The sequence below is a fragment of the Anomaloglossus baeobatrachus genome, chromosome 1, assembly GCF_048569485.1.
Source record: "Anomaloglossus baeobatrachus isolate aAnoBae1 chromosome 1, aAnoBae1.hap1, whole genome shotgun sequence".
Taxonomy (NCBI): domain Eukaryota; kingdom Metazoa; phylum Chordata; class Amphibia; order Anura; family Aromobatidae; genus Anomaloglossus; species Anomaloglossus baeobatrachus.
In genome coordinates, this window is record NC_134353.1 from 433,102,360 (window position 1) to 433,124,802 (window position 22,443).

Genomic DNA, 22,443 nt, shown 5'->3' on the forward strand with positions numbered 1-22,443 from the left:
TAGCGGTTTTATTATATTTAATGCTAAAATAGCAATATAACCATATTTTTTTCTTATTTAATTGTTGGACTATGTGTGTGTGAGTAGTGTGCATTACACATGATCCATCAAAAGTAATCTGACAGGTGCCCCACCACTATCAAAATGTGTCAAAGTTGTGCTGTAGCACGCCCCTTATCTATCAAAGTGTATCAAAATGTGTTTTCTTTTATTGATTCGTGATATATTTATTGACTTTTGATAAATCTTGGTGTTGTAATTCACAATCTATAATATTAGTTCATAGGACTAATATTATAGAATGTGTATTACACTACAGCATACAATTAACATTTGATTGGGCATATTATGTATATGGCCAATTATACTATTACCCGTCCGGGGGGCTATTAATTAGCTTTTATAAGTCCCCGAGTATAAGGTTATACTGTTTGTATAAAAGATAGACATTAATATTATCTACCATTATTCACACTGTGTATTTTGGTTTTGATCGGGCATATTATGTATATGGCCAATTATACTATTACCCCGTCCTGTGCTAATAATGAGTTTTTTTATAACTCCCCGAGTATAAAGTTATACTGTTTGCATAAAAGACAGACACATTAAAAGTTTAAATTCTTTATTGATCAAAATGTCAATTGCAATCAGTAAAATGTCAGAGGATTACAATTAATACTGTATTAAAACACAACAATATAAAAGTATTACAAGCAATAGTATAATACACTATTTAATAAAATACAAATATATATTAATTCTCTTACATAATTTATTACATTACATTTCAACATTCTGGCTGTTACATTGTGAGCCCCATTGATTGTAGTATCGGGAGAGTCCTTTTTTTAGGCATCAAACTTGCTTGTGTGATACCTAATGGAGAATGTAGAGATTGAATTGGTCGGCGGGGTGTAGATAGAGTCTGAGGTCTAGATACACCACTAGCTTCATTGATAGGCAATTTCAATCCGTCTAAAACCGCTCTAGTAGTGGGATTACCCACAATGGTAGACGGTATATTTAACTCGGCCATTGCCTGCATAAACTTATTCCAGCCCTGGGGTAAATTTCTGTTAGTCAATGTATCACTCTGTGTTGTATTACGCACTAAATCCAACATGTTCGAGCCCGGTATTACAGAGCCTTTGAAAATAAACTCGCTTTTATCATTCCATGTTGCAATATTTTTGTTCTGCAGCAGTCTGTTTAGTAAAAATTCAGCATTCTTTTTATATCGCTGGTTTACATGACTTACAATTTCAATAACAGTTTTGTTTTCATCAGGGTCTGGATTTGACATTTGCCGATGATCAGACTCAGGAGTGTTAATGATCTTTAAAGTTGATAGTTCCATCGCATCATGTTTAGCATGAACCAAGTATCTCTGTAATACCTCGCTATATTTTTTAATTTTCACGTCGTCAGGTATGTCACGACGCTGTAAAATGTCACTAATTTCATCATCAAGGCGGCGAATTACATTCTGCCGTATGTTGGTTGTAACAGGGGGGCTTAGTTTGATTAGATCTTCTTTGGGGACTAGATACATTTTCTCTGTATGTTGCATTATTTGTCCGTGAGTAGACTTGTTATTATCGGCATTGCAAACCCTAAAAGAGGACCTATAAACCCGCCGGTCTGGTTTAGTAGACGTTTCTTTTTCTTTATGGGCTGTGATTTATCACTCAGGGTTCTTATAGCTTTACGCCACTTTTTTAGTATATTTTTTTACGCTCTTTCAGAGGAATTCGGCCTTTATAAGATGTTTAATGCAATCTCTCCAATGGCGGTAATTAAATCACGCTTTGCATTGCATAAAATAGATTTTCTGACAGCAGGAGTTGCCTTCACTAGCGTTTTTAAGAGAGCCCAGTTACGACGGATTCTCTCAGACATCTTTACAACACTGCGTACACAGCATAGAATGTCTGATTTATTGTAAAATTCACTTTTTAGAAGTATTTTTCTTTTGAATATACACAGCTGGCAAAGCTGGTGGAAACAACCCTGTCCTTAAGCGCAGATCCTCAGGGGTATTGGCTCTCAAGTCTAACAGCAAATACCCATAAGGCTCCCGTGTGGCGTCCTCAAAAGCTTCTAAGAAGAAGCGTGTTTTTCCGGGGTACATTTGGCGAGCTAAAGTTACAATTTGCAATTTATCTCGAGGGTTATTAAAAAGAACCATGTACTTTGTGTTCAAATTTATCGTGCGACTTTTCTTGCCCTGACAAAATATGTTTTGTACCAGGTAGAAAATGCTGAGGTTTCTGTGGTGCACATACTTGGTAAATGCTTTTTCTATCTCACAGTTATCACTAGCACTCTCCATGAGGTCATCAACAATAGTCAAATTTACCTTGTCAGGCGGGAATAAATTATCATCTACGAATGTATGCGGCAGACCCTCCACAAATCTGATGTTGGGAAAAGAGAGAGAAATTTCGTCATATAATTTTTGCCAGCACGAATAAAACCAAACAATATTATCTGGTTTGTGCGAAAAATGAGTATCAATATTATGTAATAACTGTTTTACAAAATAACTTTTTCCAGAATTAGACGGCCCTGCTAGAATACATGAGAATGGGTGCTGCAGTCTTGGGTCCATCTTGAGTCACAACTAATAGCCAAAGGGTAGGGTGGTAAAATTATCTAACAGTCGCCGCTTTGTATAATCACACTTTTGTGTTTTGCGCAATGGCCTCGTCTCAATGTCCCAGTACTTTTTATTTCTCACAATACCCGGTTGTTCAATGATAATGCGTCTCTGTGTTTCTGAGTCAGAATTACGCTGGTAGTCCAGAACTAGATCTTTTAGACTGTTGAAATTAATAGACTGTGTGTTAGCAACATTTAGTGTTATACCCTTCACTTTTAAGACAGTTTTACCAGTGTTGAGTTTGTAGCCGTAGGTTTTTGGTCCCGCAGATACAAATTCAGTGATGTACGTGTCATCAGTTATCTCACTGGTCAATTCCCCCAGGTAATCACCTAAAGTCGGGTTCCACTCAGCAGCTTTCTGCACAAAAATTATTGAATCTGTGTCATGATAAAGACATCTTTCCTGCAACCTGTCCAGCAGAGAATACAGCTCTAGTCGGGCATACGCCGTTGTAAAAGAGGCGATAAAAATGTTTGTGTTTTTGTTGACGGTGTGGTGTCCTTTTACATATTTGCAATTGATGGTGGCTGTTTCATCATCAATAAAATGAACCATTGAGAGACTGGCATTTTCACCGGCAGACCAAGCAGTGGGTGACACTAGAGCAGCTTTATTCCCCAGTTCCGCTTGGGGCACTTCCCTGGCTATTACCAAAAGAGTTGGAGGATGTAAGGAGACAGGTGGAGCCTGATGGGATTTTGCTCAGGGCGACACTGGAGGTATGGGAGGCCACAAAGCTGAAAAGCGGCCTGATTGGCTCGCCCACTCCTCTGATGCCTTTGTTCGGCAATCCAGGCTTCCCTCCGGGGTGTACGGTGGAGAGATTTCTGGGCTGGCAACGAAGTTTGGATATTAGACTGGGGCAGGTATTACAGGGCAGAGACTTGCCCCCTTTTGAAGACTTTCAGGCCGCGTTCCCCGGATTGAGATTGAGGTGGCTCGAATACATACAACTTCACTCCTTTGTGCGATCCTGGCTGGGTGGGAAGAGGCCCCACTCCCCGGATACATCCACGCCATTTGAACACTTATTCCTGCAGAGTTTGCCTCCGACGCACCAGATCTCCCTCATTTGCAATATGATGAACAGGAACCTCTATTCTGAGGACCCCAGTTACATTGGAAGATGGGAATCGGAATTAGGTTTCAGCCTTACTGAGGACGAAAAACGAAAGGCGTATGTGTTCTCCCACAAGATCTCAGTAGCATGCAATGCCCAGGAAAAGAGCTTTAAGCTACTGGCAAGATGGTATCAATGCCCGGTCAACCTCCATAGAGCCTTCCCTATGGTCCCGGAGGAGTGTTGGCGCTGTGGCTCAGACAAAGGTACGCTGCCACACATTTGGTGGGGTTGTAACAAACTATCCAACTTTTGGACTCAGGTGTTTGCGACCTACAACCAAATGGCAGGAGAAAGCGTAACTCCTTCCATTAAGATCGCCCTACTGTCTATTTTACCCGGTTCACTGGGATGCCAAAAGAAGCGCCTGTTGCGGTTCTTTTTGATTGCGGCCAGAGCAGTCATTCCACGACACTGGAGGACCACAGTGACCCCCGGAATAGGGGAATGGCTGACAGAGTTAACGCATCTTTGTCACATGGAGGAACTCTCCTCTTGGGTATCGGGCACAAATGAGAAGTTTACCAAACTATGGCAGCCGTGGATACTGTTCAAGGAGTCCCCTGCATTCAGGAGCCTGTTCTAGTGACAGTGCATAAACAACCCCCGTCTTACCTCCCTCCCGCAACCCCTTGTATAAGTCCCTTCCTTTTCCTTCTCCCCTCTCTTTCTATTCTGCTATCTACTCACTCTATATCTTGACCACTTTTCTAGTAAGGTTCTTCATATAGACAGGTGGGTCTAGCCCTTTGGAAGTAAAAGGTGACAAACAGTAACCTATGAATATGGTATAGTCACAGATAATCTATCAAAACACGGGTGGAAATACATTCTTGTCAGTAATGTATTATGTAGATTGTATAAACACCAAGGGTAGCGGCCCACCTACGGAACTTGAAGTGGCTAATATTCTCTTATTTTTCTTTCTGTATTCTTGTTATGTTTAATCTGTTTCTGTTATGGAAATCTTCAATAAAAACTGATTGGTTAAAAAAAAAAATGAACCATTGAGATGTCATAGTACGGTAGAAACACACGTTGAAAAAGCTCATCAGGGTCGCTAACAATGCTGGTACATGGTAAATGAGATCTCTGTGCAAACATGCCCCATAAAGAATTTAAGAACAGTTTAGAGATCTGTCTCTTAGCCAGATTCACCCCTATATTTTCAGGGTGTAATTGCACACCTTCTCTCTCTAGAAAGGAGTCAATGTATTGCTGTTTCTTGGCGTCATCAGTGCACCAGCTGGGATAGCCGGAAGCCTCCTGCTTATCCCTAAGATGTAATTTAATGTATGGGGCAAACAAATCATCGCTGGTTTCAGGAAAATGCCAGATTTCATAGATGTGCGCTATCCTATACCCTTTTTCTATGGCCATCTCAAGTTCTATAGTGCACCATGTACCGGTCAGCAATCACTCCTCGTCAGTATGACCACAAACCTCTGTCTGTGAATTTACAGCGCATGTGTGGCAAAGAATAAACATTAATTTTTTATTGCGTTTTACCGGCAAAACAGGAAAAAATAAATCTCTTGGAGGGTTGACCTTGACTTTGGCAATACCAAAGTATTTTTTAATGAACCCAAAATTCTCGTAGATAATGTGCGGATGACCTACTGGGTATGTTTTAGTTTTGTTTACAAAAGGGTACAGACTTGTGAAATCATAGTAATGTAATGTCTCCCCATCTTTCAGACTGTGATAAGTTTAATGGCATTAGTCCGACCCCCATAAAGCGCATCGCGGGGGTCTAAGGGTGTAGGGAAATCCATTTGGTGAAGAAATGTTTGAAGGTTAGAATCTTTTTCAACCATTTCATTCCACTCATGTTCCCACATCAATCTCAGTGTGTACCCACATCACTGCAAGTAACGCTTTTTAGCTAGAAAGGCGTAATATAATTGACTGTAGGATGTGTTTGTGACTAGAGATGAGCGAACCGGTCCCGGTTCGGCTCGAGGTCGGCTCGCCGAACGGGGGTCCTGTTCGAGTTCGGTTCGTCGAACGTTCGACGAACCGAACTTGAACGTATAGGCTATAATGGGAGGCAATCACAAACACATAAAAATGCATTATAAATGTACACAAACAGTTAATAAACATTGCCATAACACTTACCGGTCCTCGCGATCCCTTCTGCACTCTGTCTCCTGCCGCTATTCCATCCGATGATCGCTGAATCCTCCCGGTGACCTGCACTGCCAGCAGAGATGCAGGACCTATCGTGACGTCAAAATAGCCATGTGACCAGTCACGTGGCTATTATCTCATTGGCTACAGACTGGTCACATGACTATGACACGTCATGTAGGACCTGCGAGTGCATCTCTCCGGTACACGGTGCACATATGTGTATCGCCGTGTACCGGCGACATGCTCTAGCACACGGTCGACTCCCCGTTCCGTTAGGGACCGGCTGACACAGCCGGTCATTAACGGAGATCACCGTTGCCATAGCAATGCAGTTAGCGGTGACGTCACCGCTAACCGCGGCTCCGAGAGCACCGTTGCTATGGTAACGCGTCTGTCAGCGTTACCGCTAGCAGCCAGCACTGATCACTCACGGAGTGAAGGCTGCACGCTGCTTCCCGATTGTAGTGATGATTGTAGTGAGGATGGAGGTTCCCCAGCCCCAAGTGATGAGCTGGTGAACCTCATCCTCACTACAATCGTCACTACTACTACACTAGTGATGATTGTAGTGAGGATGGAGGTTCCCCAGCCCCAAGTGATGAGCTGGTGAATCTCATCCTCACTACAATCGTCACTACTACTACACTAGTGAGGATTGTAGTGAGGATTGTAGTGAGGATGGAGGTTCCCCAGCCCCAAGTGATGAGCTGGTGAATCTCATCCTCACTACAATCGTCACTACTACTACACTAGAAAGAAAGAAGACAGAAGAGCAGGATCGTGGAGGGCTGACAGGGGGTAATAAAGATGGAGTCTCTAATGTGTCTGTGTATTTATTTCTATTAAAGTATTTTTTCTCTGTGTGGTGTCTTTTTTTTAACCCTTTATTGGAGATTCTTAATGGCCGGGTCAAACGTGCCTGACATTAAGAATCTCTGGCTTAATACTGGCTAGTAAAACAAAGCCAGTATTAACTCATGATTACCCAACAAGCCACCCGGCTCCAGGGCTGTTGGAAGAGTTGGATACAGCGCCAGATGATGGCGCTTCTATGAGAGCGCCATTTTCTGGGACGGCTGCGGACTGAAATCCGCAGCAGAGGCGCCCAGAAACCTCGGGCTAACCTGTGCTGCGGATTCCAATCCCCAGCTGCCTAGTTGTACCCGGCTGGACACAAAAATGGGGCGAAGCCCACGTCATTTGTTTTTTAATTATTTCATGAAATAAGTGAAATAATTAAAAAAAAAAGGGCTTCCCTATATTTTTGGTTCCCAGCCGGGTACAAATAGGCAACTGGGGGTTGGAGGCAGCCCGTGGCTGCCTGCTGTACCTGGCTAGCATACAAAAATATGGCGAAGCCCACGTCATTTTTTTGGTGGGCAAAAAAATTCTGCATACAGTCCTGGATGGAGTATGCTGAGCCTTGTAGTTCTGCAGCTGCTGTCTGCTCTTCTCCATACAGACAGACAGCAGCTGCAGAACTACAAGGCTCAGCACCCTCCATCCAGGACTGTATGCAGAAGTTTTTTGCCCCCTGAAAAAATTATGTGGGCTTCGCCATATTTTTGTATGCTAGCCAGGTACAGCAGGCAGGTACAGCTGCCCCCAACCCCCAGTTGCCTATTTGTACCCGGCTGGGAACCAAAAATAAAGGGAAGCCCTTTTTTTATTATTTCATGAATTTCATGAAATAATTAGAAAACAAATGACGTAGGCTTCGCTCCATTTTTGTGTCCAGCCAGGTACATCTAGGCAGCTGGGGATTGGAATCCGCACCACAGGTTGGCCTGAGCTTTCTGGGCCCCACTGCTGCGAATTGCAGTCTGCAGCCGCCTCAGAAAATGGCATTTTCATAGAAGCGCCATCTTCTGGCGCTGTATCCAACTCTTCCAGCACCTGCCTGCTATACCTGGCTAGCATACAAAAATATGGCGAAACTCACGTCCTTTTTTTGTAGTTTTTTGGCAAAAAAAATAAAAAATGCTTCCCTGGATTTTCCATTGCCAGTGAAGGTAACACCAAGCAGTGGGGGTTAGCAGCCAGTAGCTGCTTGGATTACCCTTAGCTAGCAATACAAAAAATGCAGCGGGAGCCCATATTTATTTTTTTTAATTATTTATATAAATAACTAAAAATAAAATGGGCTTCCCTGTATTTTGATTGCTGGACATCACAGTGCTGTAAAAATAAATCTTTAAAAAAATGACGTAGCGCTCCGCGGTATTTTTGATTCTCAGCGCAGATAAAGCAGACAGCTATGGGTTGCCACCCCCATCTGCCTGCCGTTACCTTGGTTGGCAATCAAAATACAGGGAAGCCCATTAATTTTTTCTATTTAAAAAATAGTTAAAAAAAAAAAATGACGTTGGGTCCCCCCATTTTTGATAGCCAGCTATGGTAAAGCAGACGGCTGTAGCCTGAAAACCACAGCTGGCAGCTTTACCGTGGTTGGGGATCCAATGTGGAGGTCCCCCCAGGCTCTTTTTTATAATTATTTTATAAATATTAATAATTACACAAAAAAAGTAGGGTCCCCTCCAAATTGGATCACCAGCCAAGGTAAAGCGGACAGCTGTGGTCTGGTATTCTCAGGGTGGGAAGGTCCATAGTTATTGGGCCTTCACAGCCTAAAAATAGCAGGCCGCAGGCACCCCAGACGTGGCGCATCCACTAGATGCGCCAATCCTGGCACTTCACCCCAGCTCATCCCGTGCCCTGGTGCAGTGGCAAACGGGGTAATAAATCGGGTTGATACTAGCTGTAAAGTCACCTGAGATCAAGCCCAGCAGTTTGTGATGTCATGGCGTCTATTAGATACCCAACATCATAAACTGTCAGTACTAACAAAAACAAAAAATCGACAAAAGAAATTTATTTGAAAAAACAGTCCCCAAAACATTTCCTCTTTCACCAATTTATTGTAAGAAAAAAAATAAAGGGGTCCCACGACGACTCTGGACCATCTAGAATATGGGGGGGAGACACTCAGGGAACGTATCCCCCATTTTCTAGGAGTGCGGACCCTTCATGTGAGGAGTGTGGGTGCAATGAATCTGCACTCACTCTCCCCGGGTCCACAGCAGCAGAGTCCATGTCGTAATGGTTGCTACCAAAGCTGCAATGCCCTGCTCATGAGGTAAGGGCATGCCTAATCAGGAGAACTACTGTAGAGGAAGCTCTGCTCACTGGTATATAGGTGCTCAGAGGTAATAATAGATAAAATTAGTGAGTAACCTCGGCACTCTAAATCTCCCAGACTAAGTCAGTAAGTCACAATGGATAGTAATGCAAAATCACTCTTTATTGGTCCGTATTAATTACATTTTTTTTTTCATAAGCATATATGTTTTTGTCCAAAACAAGTTACAAATGACGTTTCGGCCTGAGCCTTCGTCAGATTGGACTTATCTGCATGTAATCATGAAAAATGACAATAATCAGTATCACATAAGAGTGAGAGAACAATAACATAAACTCGAACAATGTAGAGGTACAATTGGGATGCAGCAAAAAAATTGCAACACAGCAAGAAATGAAACACATGATACAAATGTCATAATACAGTACAAGGACAATATAGTAATGACAAATATGGGGTCAGAGTAGGCTTAGACAGCTCTGGTACGAAAGAGATGTCAATCATAAAGTAACATGTGCAGTAGGAATGTAGAAAAAAATGGAGAAAAAGTGGAGAAAAAGTGGAGAATAAGTGGAGAAAAAGTGGAGAATAAATGGAGAATAAATGGAGAAAAAGTGGAGAAAAAGTGGAGAAAAAGTGGAGAAAAAGTGGAGAAAAAGTGGAGAATAAATGGAGAAAAAGTGGAGAATAAATGGAGAAAAAGTGGAGAAAAAGTGGAGAAAAAGTGGAGAATAAATGGAGAAAAAGTGGAGAAAAAGTGGAGAATAAGTGGAGAAAAAGTGGAGAATAAATGGAGAAAAAGTGGAGAATAAATGGAGAAAAAGTGGAGAAAAAGTGGAGAATAAATGGAGAAAAAGTGGAGAGAAAGTGGAGAAAAAGTGGAGAAAAAGTGGAGAAAAAGTGGAGAAAAAGTGGAGAAAAAGTGGAGCACCCTTTGGTGCCTTTCATGTGGCACTAAGGGGTGCTTAGCTTTGTATTTTGCCAAAAAACTGAAAAAAAAAATGACGTAGGGTTCCCCCTAGTTTTGTAGCCAGCTAGGGTAAAGCAGACGGCTGCAGCCTGCAGACCACAGCTGGCAACCTCACCTTGGCTGGTAATCCAAAACTGAGGGCACCCCACGCTGTTATTTTAAATTAAATAAATAATTAAAAAAAAAAAACACGTAGGGGTCCCCCAAAATTGGATCACCAGCCAAGGTAAAGCAGACAGCTGGGGCCTGATATTCTCAGACTAGGGAGGTCCATGGTTATTGGACTCTCCCAAGCCTAAAAATAGCAGGCCGCAGCCGCCCCAGAAGTGGCGCATCCATTAGATGCGCCAATCCTGGTGCTTCGCCCCAGCTCATCCCGCGCCCTGGTGCGGTGGCAAACGGGGTAATATATGGGGTTAATACCAGATGTGTAATGTCACCTGGCATCAAGCCCTGGGGTTGGTGAGGTCAGGCGTCTATCAGATACCCGACATCACCAACCCAGTCAGTAATAAAAAAAAATAGACGACAAACACATTTTTATTTGAAAAAACACTCCCCAAAACATTCCCTCTTTAACCAATTTATTAGAATGAAAAACAAATCCAGGTCTGCTGTAATCCAAGGGGTTGCCATGACGATCCACACTGTCCCAGTCAATGAAGAGCAGGATGTTCCCCATTGGCTGGGAGAGCAGTGCAGTGACCTGAGCTAACATCAATGGGTCAGCCCAGGTCACTGCAGGGCATGACAAGTGCTGCTGTCAGCGAGGTACATTACCTGCACTGATCTCCAGCACTGCCGACAGCCCCTGTCACTGAGTTCAGTGACCGGCGCCTTCACACCAAGTATCGCGAGACGCCCGTGACGTCACCGCTAGTCAGTCTCGGGTCGGAAGCGAGAGGTGATGTGACAAGCGGCGGCCATGGAGGACAGTGACAGCGCTGAGGTCGGGTTGGCGGGACTTCATCACCGCAGGTAAGCCGAGTGGGGGGGGGATGTGTGTGTGTGTGTGTGTGTGTGTATGTATGTATGTGTACATGCCGCGGGCAGGAGGGGGCGGAGTGAGCTGAGCGGGGAAGTGTGGGCTTCCTGCACGTAACTAAGATAAACATCGGGTTACTAACCAAAGCGCTTTGCTTGGATACCCGATGTTTATCTTGGTTACCAGCTTGTGGCAGGCTGCCAGCGATGGCTCCTGCTCACTGTAGCTGTAAAAAGCCCTGCTTTTTGCTGCTAGAACCGTTCTCGAACGTATCTAGAACTATCGAGCTTTTGCAAAAAGCTCGAGTTCTAGTTCGATCTCGAACAGCCCCAAAAATCACTCGAGCTTAGAACTGGAGAACCTCGAACCGCGAACCGCGCTCAACTCTATTTGTGACCTTGTTGGTATCATTTTCATTATAACACACAGGGCAGCCGTGGTAAAAACATCCCTGAAATTCAAAGGCTATGTGTTGATTGTTAACATAGGCATAGCCGTCTAAAAAATATTTACCGACTTGTTTTTCACCACCTCTCAAAGCATGCTGAATGGTAATGTTCTCTGTGTGTGCTACAAACATGAGCCACTGTATAGCGGGGGACGAGAAACGTTTTTTTGTTTTGTGATAATTATCACCGAGTAAAATGGCGATGGTATGTTTAGGAAGAAATTTAAACCTGTACATTGACATGCATACAGATGCCAAGGTGATGAGCTGAAATGGATCAAAGCATCTGCACACTTCAATTTTTTTCTTTTCTCGCTTACAGTATATTTTAACATTTTTTCTCGTCATGTCCATAACACGTTCCCTATAGAGTTCACACAAGCGCCTCAGAATCTCAACATCTTGCTTGCAATAAGATTTTAGTTCCGTCTTAAAGTCAAAAGTTGTGTTTGTGTGGCCCTCATACCATTCTAAAAAAATTCAGCTTTCTGACTATCTGTCATATACTCGACACCGTAATATTTTACAGGTGGTAGGGGACCCACATATGTCCTTTTGAGCCTGAAAACCCCATAGCCTGCGGTAGTTTACTAAGCTTCATGGGAATGAAATTGAGCGAGTCTATGAATCTTATTCCCAAATCAGGCAGCATCACACACAAGAGACGACCACCTTGGGCTATCAGCTTCACTTGTAGTTTTTCAGATATCAACTCCTTAACAATAAAGTAAGCGTCGTATCTGCCGGCATTGTGTGCTATACATGTATAGCCTGAAAATTTACCGCTGGTTAGAAACTGAACAAAGTCATGAGTGCATGTTTTACCTTCAAACTCCCAGGAAGGGTGACCATACAGCGTTGTTGCATAAATGTAATTTGGGATGTGCGTGCCTGTCTCCTGCATGCATTCAAAGTCATAAAACATATATCGATCTGTCTCGCCCTTTGGTACATACGGCCGCATGTAGCAAAGATGAGCATCAAATTTATTTAGACGAATGCCGCAAACACTGCAGCGCAATCCTCTACATTTATCCTCGGTCTCACTATTTCTGGGCACAAAATGGTGACATTCATCACAGAATGTTTTAAGTCTGCAAAAAGCTGGATTAACTGCAGCTAGTTGTATGTGTTGGACTAAGCACTCGCTTGAGCGACAATACAGCCGACAGACAGGACACCGGGGTTGTTCTGCACCAGGGCTCTCCACACAACCCTCTCTTTGACAAGCTTTACAAAAATACTGACAAGAATGGTTATACTTGTGGTGATACATTGAGTTGCACCTCTCACAAAAGTAAGATTCGCCGATAAAGCCCTTCATATTCTTTATACCATAGTAGTGATTATCATGATGCAGTATGAAAACAGTTTTGGCACCAGATGAATTACCTGTGTCAAAGTAACGCCAATCACCCCGGCTATAGTACAGCACTTTTATGTTGACGTTCAGATGTTTTTCAAAACACGCAATATCACTAAAGCTTACTAGGTGATTCTCAGGGATATTTAGCGCTGCTTGTATGGCTTTAGCACGATTCAGCAAAATTGTATCACCAACATCACTGTCAGCAATCAGTGCGCACACACTAGCGGCAAAGCACAGATTTGTGTTGTAATTGTTAAAGTCGTACAGCCAGCGTCTCTTTTGTTTAAGTATTTGGGTGCTTGCTATGGATTTTAATCGGCGTTTCACGCCGCCCCTTTTGTTTTTAATTATTGTTACGACTAATTTCAGGGTGTTGGATGCTATGCATTCTGCATTACTTTGCAGTGTGCGAGCAACAGCATTTAAAAACGTTTCAGAGCTAAAATTCTCACGACTTTGTTTTGTAGTAAAAATGGGATCTAACGTGTCACCTCCTTCAAGTCTTAACTGAATAAAGTCACCAGGCTCAATGTCTCTGATGATTCTGTCCAGTAATGATTGAATGCCCTCATGGACAACATTCAGGGCCTCTTCAAATGATTGTATACGATCTAAATTTACAAATTTGAAATGATCGGTATACATGAGGGCATTGAAATTGCAGAGTTGTCTTTGGTAATGATAAAACTGTTGTGAAACATCAGCATTAATGGTCCGCACATTATCGCCACCACATGGCACATGAAATACAGAATATAGAGTAGGACCCCCCTAATGAGATTTGCCGTGACGTTGGCAGGGGTGGCTCAAAAAATTGATCAATTATTTGCTAAAAATCTCATTTTTTTTTATTATAGTACAGTTGGAATAAATCTGTGAATTTTCACTTTTTATATGATGCATGCCAATTTCAGATCGTGCTGGCTTCTTTTTTTTCTTTGTTATGACTGTAGTTATGCTACAATTCTGGTGACTGACCATCACCATACCATGCACGCCTGATTTTGGTTTGCAATGTATTCCTCCTGTTGGTAGCTGTTCAGATTCAGTTACCTCACCCCTTTCCACAGGCAATGCTAATTAAGCACCATTCTTGGATCTGGTCTGCCTTTATCAATGGCACTGGGAGGATCAGTTCTGATATAGTCCTGGTATGTGTAGAGCTTGCTCCACATGCTGGGACCTGGGCTGGTGTCTATCCACAATTGCCTTTTTTGCAACATGGAAGCGGCTATATACAGATTACAGGTATGTGTGCTCCATTATGGTTCTGCTTTTAACTTTATCTAGGAGGCCGCATGGCACATAAAATACAGAATATAGAGTAGGACCCCCCTATTGAGATTTGCCATGACGTTGGCAGGGGTGGCTCAAAAAATTGATCAATTATTTGCTAAAAATCTCATTTTTTTTTTTATTATAGTACAGTTGGAATAAATCTGTGAATTTTCACTTTTTATATGATGCATGCCAATTTCAGATCGTGCTGGCTTCTTTTTTTTCTCTTCATTATCGCCACCACCAAAGACAACAGAATCATCATTTACATTTTCACCGTGTGTTTCAAGATGGGTGCTGCTTTGAGCATTTGGAGACACATTGGGGCTAATGCCACCAGGAACATCTTGAGTGTGTAAAGATGGACTCTGTGAATGTATCAGTATCTGTGGATTTTGTATAGTTATAGATCTGTGAGCTGCCACCCGTCGTCTTCTATCTGCTAGTGAGCGTTTCGATCTAGCCATCAGCGCTAGAGCCCTTTTAATTACTCGCAATCTATAAGACCTCTGTGGTCCTATTTTGGGTAATTTCGGCAGCCCATAACCAACCATGCCTAGTCACAGCAAATTATTTTTATTAGATTGTGATGATACAATAGCATGTTCTCTATTGAATGCATATAGTTCTGCGATAATGTCAGGTGTTGGGCATTCATTTATCAATCTTTCATACGTTTCACAGAAATATTTTAGTTTGTTCTGGTAGATTTTGCTTTGGACGTACTGACCAGACATAGCATGAAGCATGTTTTCCTGTTCATCAGACCACACAGGTTTCACTGTGCAAGCTGATGTAGAGTCAACTCTCTGCTTTTTACTTTTACTCGGTACTGAATGTGCTCGCCTCCTCTTCAAAGGATTCACGATATTAAAATCATGACACACATTCTTACCGTCAGCTAACTGGTCAATTTCTCTATCGAGTGCTTCACGAGCAGCTTGTGTCTGGTCAAGCATGGGAATGATCTGTGTTGCTGACACTCCACAACCAGTCTGTGTCAAGTCAATCGTGGTCATGGTCTGCGGCGTGATGGTGGGTAGTGGTATTGTAGCGGTCTTGATTGAACGTGGCTTGTATTTACGTGTTGTCGGTTTTGGCCATCTCTCTCCACGATGCTTGGCTGGCACAGCACTTCCTTCTTGTCGTACCACAGAAAATGGGGATATGGGGCGTGTTCTCGCAGATCCATATGCTGTCTGTAGTGTGAACTGTGCTGCAGCGATGTTTCCATCATGGTCAGCTAGAGGCTGTAGAGTAGAAGTTGTTTGTTTCTGGACACTTTGTGTGGCTAAAAGAAAAGAGTTACAGTTGTGTCAGATATATCTGAATCATTGTGTAACATTGTTTTAAGGCCCTGTCACACACACAGATAAATCTGTGTGTGTGACAGGGCCTTTATAAAGCCTGCACAGAAAAAAAAAAAAACCAAACAAAAAACAACTAAATATATACTTACATGTGCTAGGAACTGTCAAAAACAGGAGAACAAAAAGTGGCTAATATGCAAAAAATTACAAGTATTTATTAAATAGTAATCAATTCATTACAAATATATCGTGGAGAAGATGAAACAGACATGAAAAAACACTGGCACAAAGAATGGTAACACGGTTAATGTAGAAAGCTGCACAAAATGTTAGAATGATACAATGCAATGTAGTAAAGGTGTAAGTACATGATCAATCATAAAAACATACCCAGTGCAGCCAGATTAACAAATAGTAAAGTGCCGATAGTGCAGAGGTCTGGATACCCCCCTAGGAAGGGTAACGCGCGTTTCGCGTGAAGAGAGTGACACGCTTCATCAGACCGTGAGGGATATGATTTTCTCCGTTGCCGGAAGTACTAAATGGACCAGGTGACCCGTCACATGATCCTTGATAGCCAATGAATGGTGAGAAGGTCGGCGCATGCGCGGTCGGCGCGGGCGGCCGGGGGTGCGCGCACAGCGTCAGGCAAGGCGTGCACGAGAGGGGGCGCGGCTCCCAGTCCTGCACGCCACTACCAGAGAGACGCCGTCGGGCAGGCCGGGACGACAAGCGCGGACCACGCATGCGCTCAATCATACCATCCACGTCGGGAGGATCACAACTGGAAGTAATGTACTCAGTATATAAATGTAGAAAGTGCCCGCCGAGTGCCAGCAGTAAATCATGTATAAACATATAATAGTTGATCCGGTAAGGAAAGTAAATACAATAATGGGCATGATGGTAGATGTCCATGGCGAGCACACATTCAGAGACGAAAAAAGTTCCACAGTAGATTCTTCAAACCGACAGTGTTGGTTAAATGCTGGTCACACAGAACGGAGAAAAAGGGCTATGAAAAAAGTGGGAAATAAGAAAAATAAATTAAAAACAGTGTAAAAACATAAAATTCTGGAACAAATGCCAGGTATAAAAACAGGCAGATGTTCCAGAAAAAGGGGGGGAGGAGAAGGGAGGAACTACAGGAAAGGGGCAAAGCTAAGGGACTCATTCAAGCCAGCTGGGGTCATAGAACCCACGATGGTGATCCACTTCGTTTCCTTTTGGGCAAGAATTTTCCTAATATTACCACCCCTGCTGCCGACATGAATAACATCTATACCCTTAATCCTAAGCGACTTGCTGCTACAATCATGATGGCTACGAAAATGTCGAGGCAGGGTTTTAAGGGTAGACACATCCACCACCGTCTTGGCCGCACCAATGTCCCTCACATGTTCACGGACCCTGATTCGGAGTTCCCGTGAAGTCAGACCTATGTAGACCTTCGGACAGCCGCAAGTGGCATAATAAACCACATTCGAGGTCGCACAAGAAACATAACACCTGATGTCAAAAGTGCGGCTGCCATCTACAGTTGTAAAGGTCTTGCTGCGAGGGACATTGGTGCACGCAAGACAGTGGCCACATGGAAAGCAACCATATAGGGGGGCAATTTGGCCAAAAGGATGGGACACCGCTGGAACGTAATGGCTGCGCACAAGATAATCCTTCAGATTCCTGGAGCGTCGGGCCGTCATAAGTGGATGGTCAGGTAAATGGGAGCTCAGGCTCGGATCGCTCTTCAAAATTGGCCAATATTTGTTAAAGATACCGCGCATAGTTTGCCACTCATGATTGAATGTGGAAATGAAACGAACCTCTCCGAACCCCCTATCCCCTCGACCAGAAGACTGTAGGAGTTCCCGCCTCTGAGTATTCCGAGCCCGATTGAAACCCTTTTTGATGGAGCGGTGACTATAGCCCCTAGCAACCAATCTGGCGCTAAGATCTTCAGCCTGGGCCTTGAAGTTGTCAGAGGTGGAACAGATCCGCCTCATTCTGAGAAACTGACCAACCGGGATAGCTTGAATAGTACTAGAAGTGTGAGAGGATGAGGCATGTAGAAGGGAGTTGACCGATGTCGGTTTCCTAAAGACATCAGTCTGTAGTTGCCGACATGGGTCAACTCCAATAGAAATATCTAAAAAATCAATCTGCTGTAAATCAAATTTATATGTGAGTTTGAGATTAATGGAATTATGATTTAATGTATCCATAAATGAGGTAAGCTGCTCCGCTGTACCCTGCCAGAGAATAAATACATCATCGATATATCTAATCCAGCACTGCGCATGGGCAGCCGCCTGGACGCCCTCGTCGCCAAAGATGCCCCTCTCCCAGTAGCCGAGGAACAAATTGGCGTACGAAGGCGCACAGGCCGCGCCCATCGCAGTGCCGCGTGTCTGTAAATAAAAACGATCTTTAAAAATAAAAAAGTTGTGTGTGAGAATGAAACGGAGCAGCTCAAGTATAAGTTCACAGAAGTGGCCATCCCGGTTGGTATTGCCCAGAAAGAAGCGGACCGCCTCCAAACCATCCTCATGATTGATGCTCGTATACAAGGCCTCAATATCTGCTGTCACCAAAAGGGTGTCAGTATCCACAAAAATCCCGTCAACCCTATTGAGGACGTCCGTCGTGTCTTTGGCATAAAATGGTAAGGTCTCAACAAGTGGCTTTAGGTAGTAATCTATAAATCGGCACACTGGGTCACATAGACCGTCAATGCCAGACACGATCGGACGCCCCGGCGGGTTTTCGGGATTTTTGTGGATTTTGGGCAGGAGGTAAAATGTCGGAATCTTGGGAGAGGTTACAAATAAGCCATCAAAGACTTTTTTGGTGATAATACCGTCCTCGAAAGCTCCAAGCAGTATCCGGTGGAGTAAGTCGGAATAGGAGACCAGAGGGCTCGACTCTAATCTCGAATAGGTTTGTCTATCGCGTAACTGGCGGTATACCTCTTTCTCGTATAGACTATTGGGCCAAACCACAATGTTGCCTCCCTTGTCCGCCGGTTTTATCTGGACATCATCTAGATTTTGCAAATCACGAAGTGCCCTCCTCTGTGCATGATTCAGATTGTCAAATCTACGTCTTGTAGATAGAAGTTTAAATTCGTCAGAGACGAGTCTAGTAAAAATCTCTACAGAGGAACAGAGGGACAAGGGAGGGAACCGTGTGGAGCGTGGTAAAATAGAAGGTGGAAAACCACCTTGTGGATCTACCTGTTGTTCACTCAGGAGGTCCTCCAGAGCCTGGAGAGCTTCTTTTTCGGCCCGGTCGGTAGGGTTATAGGACAGAGGGTTTTTGGAGTGTAACTTTTTCAGCAGGACCTTGCGGGAGAAAATATGGAGGTCCTTCAAGGCTGTAAAGAAATTAAATGAATTAGTGGGAGAAAAACTAAGGCCTTTAGATAATAATTCAATCTGAGTTTGAGAAAGTGGATGTGAGGACAGGTTAATTACCTGTAGAGCATTTTTATGTTGTTGTCTAGTCATGGGGGGATCGGTTGGAGGTCTAGGCGTGTCCGCCTGTTTCTTCTTATATTTCCTTTGGGGTATAAACATCCTATTACCGGATGTGGAGGGATCATACGCCTCTATGGAAGATTCCTCACCTGAGGTGTACGACCGTATTGAAGTGGATCTAGAGCGTGATCGGTTCTGATTAAATCGTCTAAACGGTCTGGATCGGTCAGATGACATCCTCCATTTATAAACCCTGTTGGATTGCAAATCTAATTCATCTCGATGGAATTTTTTAATTTTGCTATCCTTAACTTCTTTCTCCCATCTGGACATATCATTCTCAACGTCCGTCTCAAAAGTCTTGAAGGCCTCCGTACTGAGTCCCGCAGTAATCCTGTTTTGTAAGTCAGCTGTCTCAGTTTCAATTGCCCGAAGTTGTGAGCTGTTCAGGTCACATAATAGTTGGATGAAACCCTTAGAGCAGTTATTGGCGAAATCTTCCCATTTGTCTTTAAAGGTATTGTCATCAATGTCAAATGATGGAAACACCTGGACCCTCAGTCCACGTGGTATGAGTCCCTGTTGTAGATACCGTTCCAAAAAGGCACGGTTCCACCATATTTTGGTGCGTTTATGAATGAGCCCCTTATACTTGGCCACCTCCTCCCGCAGGCTCACCTCACCGGACCTGGCATCTGCACCACTGTCATGTCTGAAAAAATCATTAAGCTGAGAACGCCATGTCTCTTCTCGCACATGGAAATCCATAGCCGTAAATGGAGACACTGTGCAAAACACAGAAAGCAAAGTTAGAATACCGTAGCAATCCATTAGGCACTACACATGATTTCAATTTAAAAGAACCACGGAGAAAACAACAAAGTAGAAACCGTGGAAAGAGCTGCAAACCACAGGCAACAGTCAAAAACAGGAGAACAAAAAGTGGCTAATATGCAAAAAATTACAAGTATTTATTAAATAGTAATCAATTCATTACAAATATATCGTGGAGAAGATGAAACAGACATGAAAAAACACTGGCACAAAGAATGGTAACACGGTTAATGTAGAAAGCTGCACAAAATGTTAGAATGATACAATGCAATGCAGTAAAGGTGTAAGTACATGATCAATCATAAAAACATACCCAGTGCAGCCAGATTAACAAATAGTAAAGTGCCGATAGTGCAGAGGTCTGGATACCCCCCTAGGAAGGGTAACGCGCGTTTCGCGTGAAGAGAGTGACACGCTTCATCAGACCGTGAGGGATATGATTTTCTCCGTTGCCGGAAGTACTAAATGGACCAGGTGACCCGTCACATGATCCTTGATAGCCAATGAATGGTGAGAAGGTCGGCGCATGCGCGGTCGGCGCGGGCGGCCGGGGGTGCGCGCACAGCGTCAGGCAAGGCGTGCACGAGAGGGGGCGCGGCTCCCAGTCCTGCACGCCACTACCAGAGAGACGCCGTCGGGCAGGCCGGGACGACAAGCGCGGACCACGCATGCGCTCAATCATACCATCCACGTCGGGAGGATCACAACTGGAAGTAATGTACTCAGTATATAAATGTAGAAAGTGCCCGCCGAGTGCCAGCAGTAAATCATGTATAAACATATAATAGTTGATCCGGTAAGGAAAGTAAATACAATAATGGGCATGATGGTAGATGTCCATGGCGAGCACACATTCAGAGACGAAAAAAGTTCCACAGTAGATTCTTCAAACCGACAGTGTTGGTTAAATGCTGGTCACACAGAACGGAGAAAAAGGGCTATGAAAAAAGTGGGAAATAAGAAAAATAAATTAAAAACAGTGTAAAAACATAAAATTCTGGAACAAATGCCAGGTAATTTTTTGCATATTAGCCACTTTTTGTTCTCCTGTTTTTGACTGTTGCCTGTGGTTTGCAGCTCTTTCCACGGTTTCTACTTTGTTGTTTTCTCCGTGGTTCTTTTAAATTGAAATCATGTGTAGTGCCTAATGGATTGCTACGGTATGTGCTAGGAACTGTCTGGGTAGTTGACAACTTGGGTGTATTCTCTTTGGAGAATATGAGTTTCCTACCACTCAGTTTATGGTCTGTGAATAAAATATAACCATTAACCTGAGGTACAAAGGTACTTCTGCACGCTGTTTTTCATATACTCATCATCACCTTTCCTATTCGATGTCTTCAGGTGTAGCGGCTTGCCCTGTTTCTTAGGTGTTTTAGAAAGCTGCCGACTTCCAGTCATGTAGGCCGCTTGACGCATCTTACCATCCCCTGTATAAGAGTTCATTTTTAGTTGCATGTGTAAATACACATGAGCAAAAGCAATTTTCCAAAGAGAGCCATACATATGCGCAAAAGCAATTTTTCAAAGAGACGCTGGCTTTTCTATAATAGAAGAGAGATTACCTTTTCTATCTTCATTTAGCACACATTCTGGCAATGTCGGGGTAATAGCCGGTATAGAAACATCACCATCTCCAATCATGTAGCCCGGTTGCACAACATCTGTATAAGAACTAGTATTTACTTTCATGTCTAAATACATGTTTAAATTCCGTTTATATATATATAATGTATGTGCAACTTACTGGCTATAGATTGCAGAAAATTAATTTGGCTTGTTTCTCCTCTAGTATTACTGCCAGTCGGTATCGCTGCTGTATTCATAAATTTTACAAATGCCGGATCAATTTCGATCTGCATGAAGTCATCTTAAACAAGAATGAAATAATATAAAAATAATGTACAATCACAACCTTAATCACTATACGCTGCCTTTTCTATAATAAAAGAGATGTTACCTTCTCTATCCTCATTCATCATACATTCTGAATTTGCCGGGGTATTAGGCGATACAGAAACACCCGTATTCATAGCTTCTAAAAAAGCATCGTCATCACGGTAATCCATGAATTCACCTTAAGCAGGAATGAAATAATATGAAAATAATGTGCAAAACATAGGAAATTATTAAATATAATAACTATTAAATATATAACTATTAAATATAATGCCTACCCCATTGTTGCGCATCTGGGAGAATATCACCGAATTGATCCACACTATTTTGGGCGTCCATCTAAAATATTAGGTCTGTGTGAATTTTCCATAGTATTTGATACATATTTATATCGAGGGCAAATACAGATAATAGCGTGTATAATAAATAAGCTACATTCTATAACTTAACAAATATATCTATTATTGTTATAAATATAATTCCTGTTATAATAAACATTGTCACTATTAAATACACTATTTAGATTTAATACCAGCAAACGCATATTAGATGTTAAAAGTTAAAAACTTACAGCTTATAGAATCTTTGAAGTTTTCCTGAAAGCGTCGATAGAGAGTGTGTCGGTCAGTCGCTGATAGTAATCAGGACACTTAGTTTTTGACAAGCGCTCTCGCTCTGTATTTAAAGCTGTACAGAGATAACACATCTACCGTTTACGCCCTTAAGAACTGACCAGTTACGCACGTTTGCTGTATCAGCATTAAATAAATATATTACTAAGCAAAAAAAAAAGAAAAAGAAAAAAAAAAAA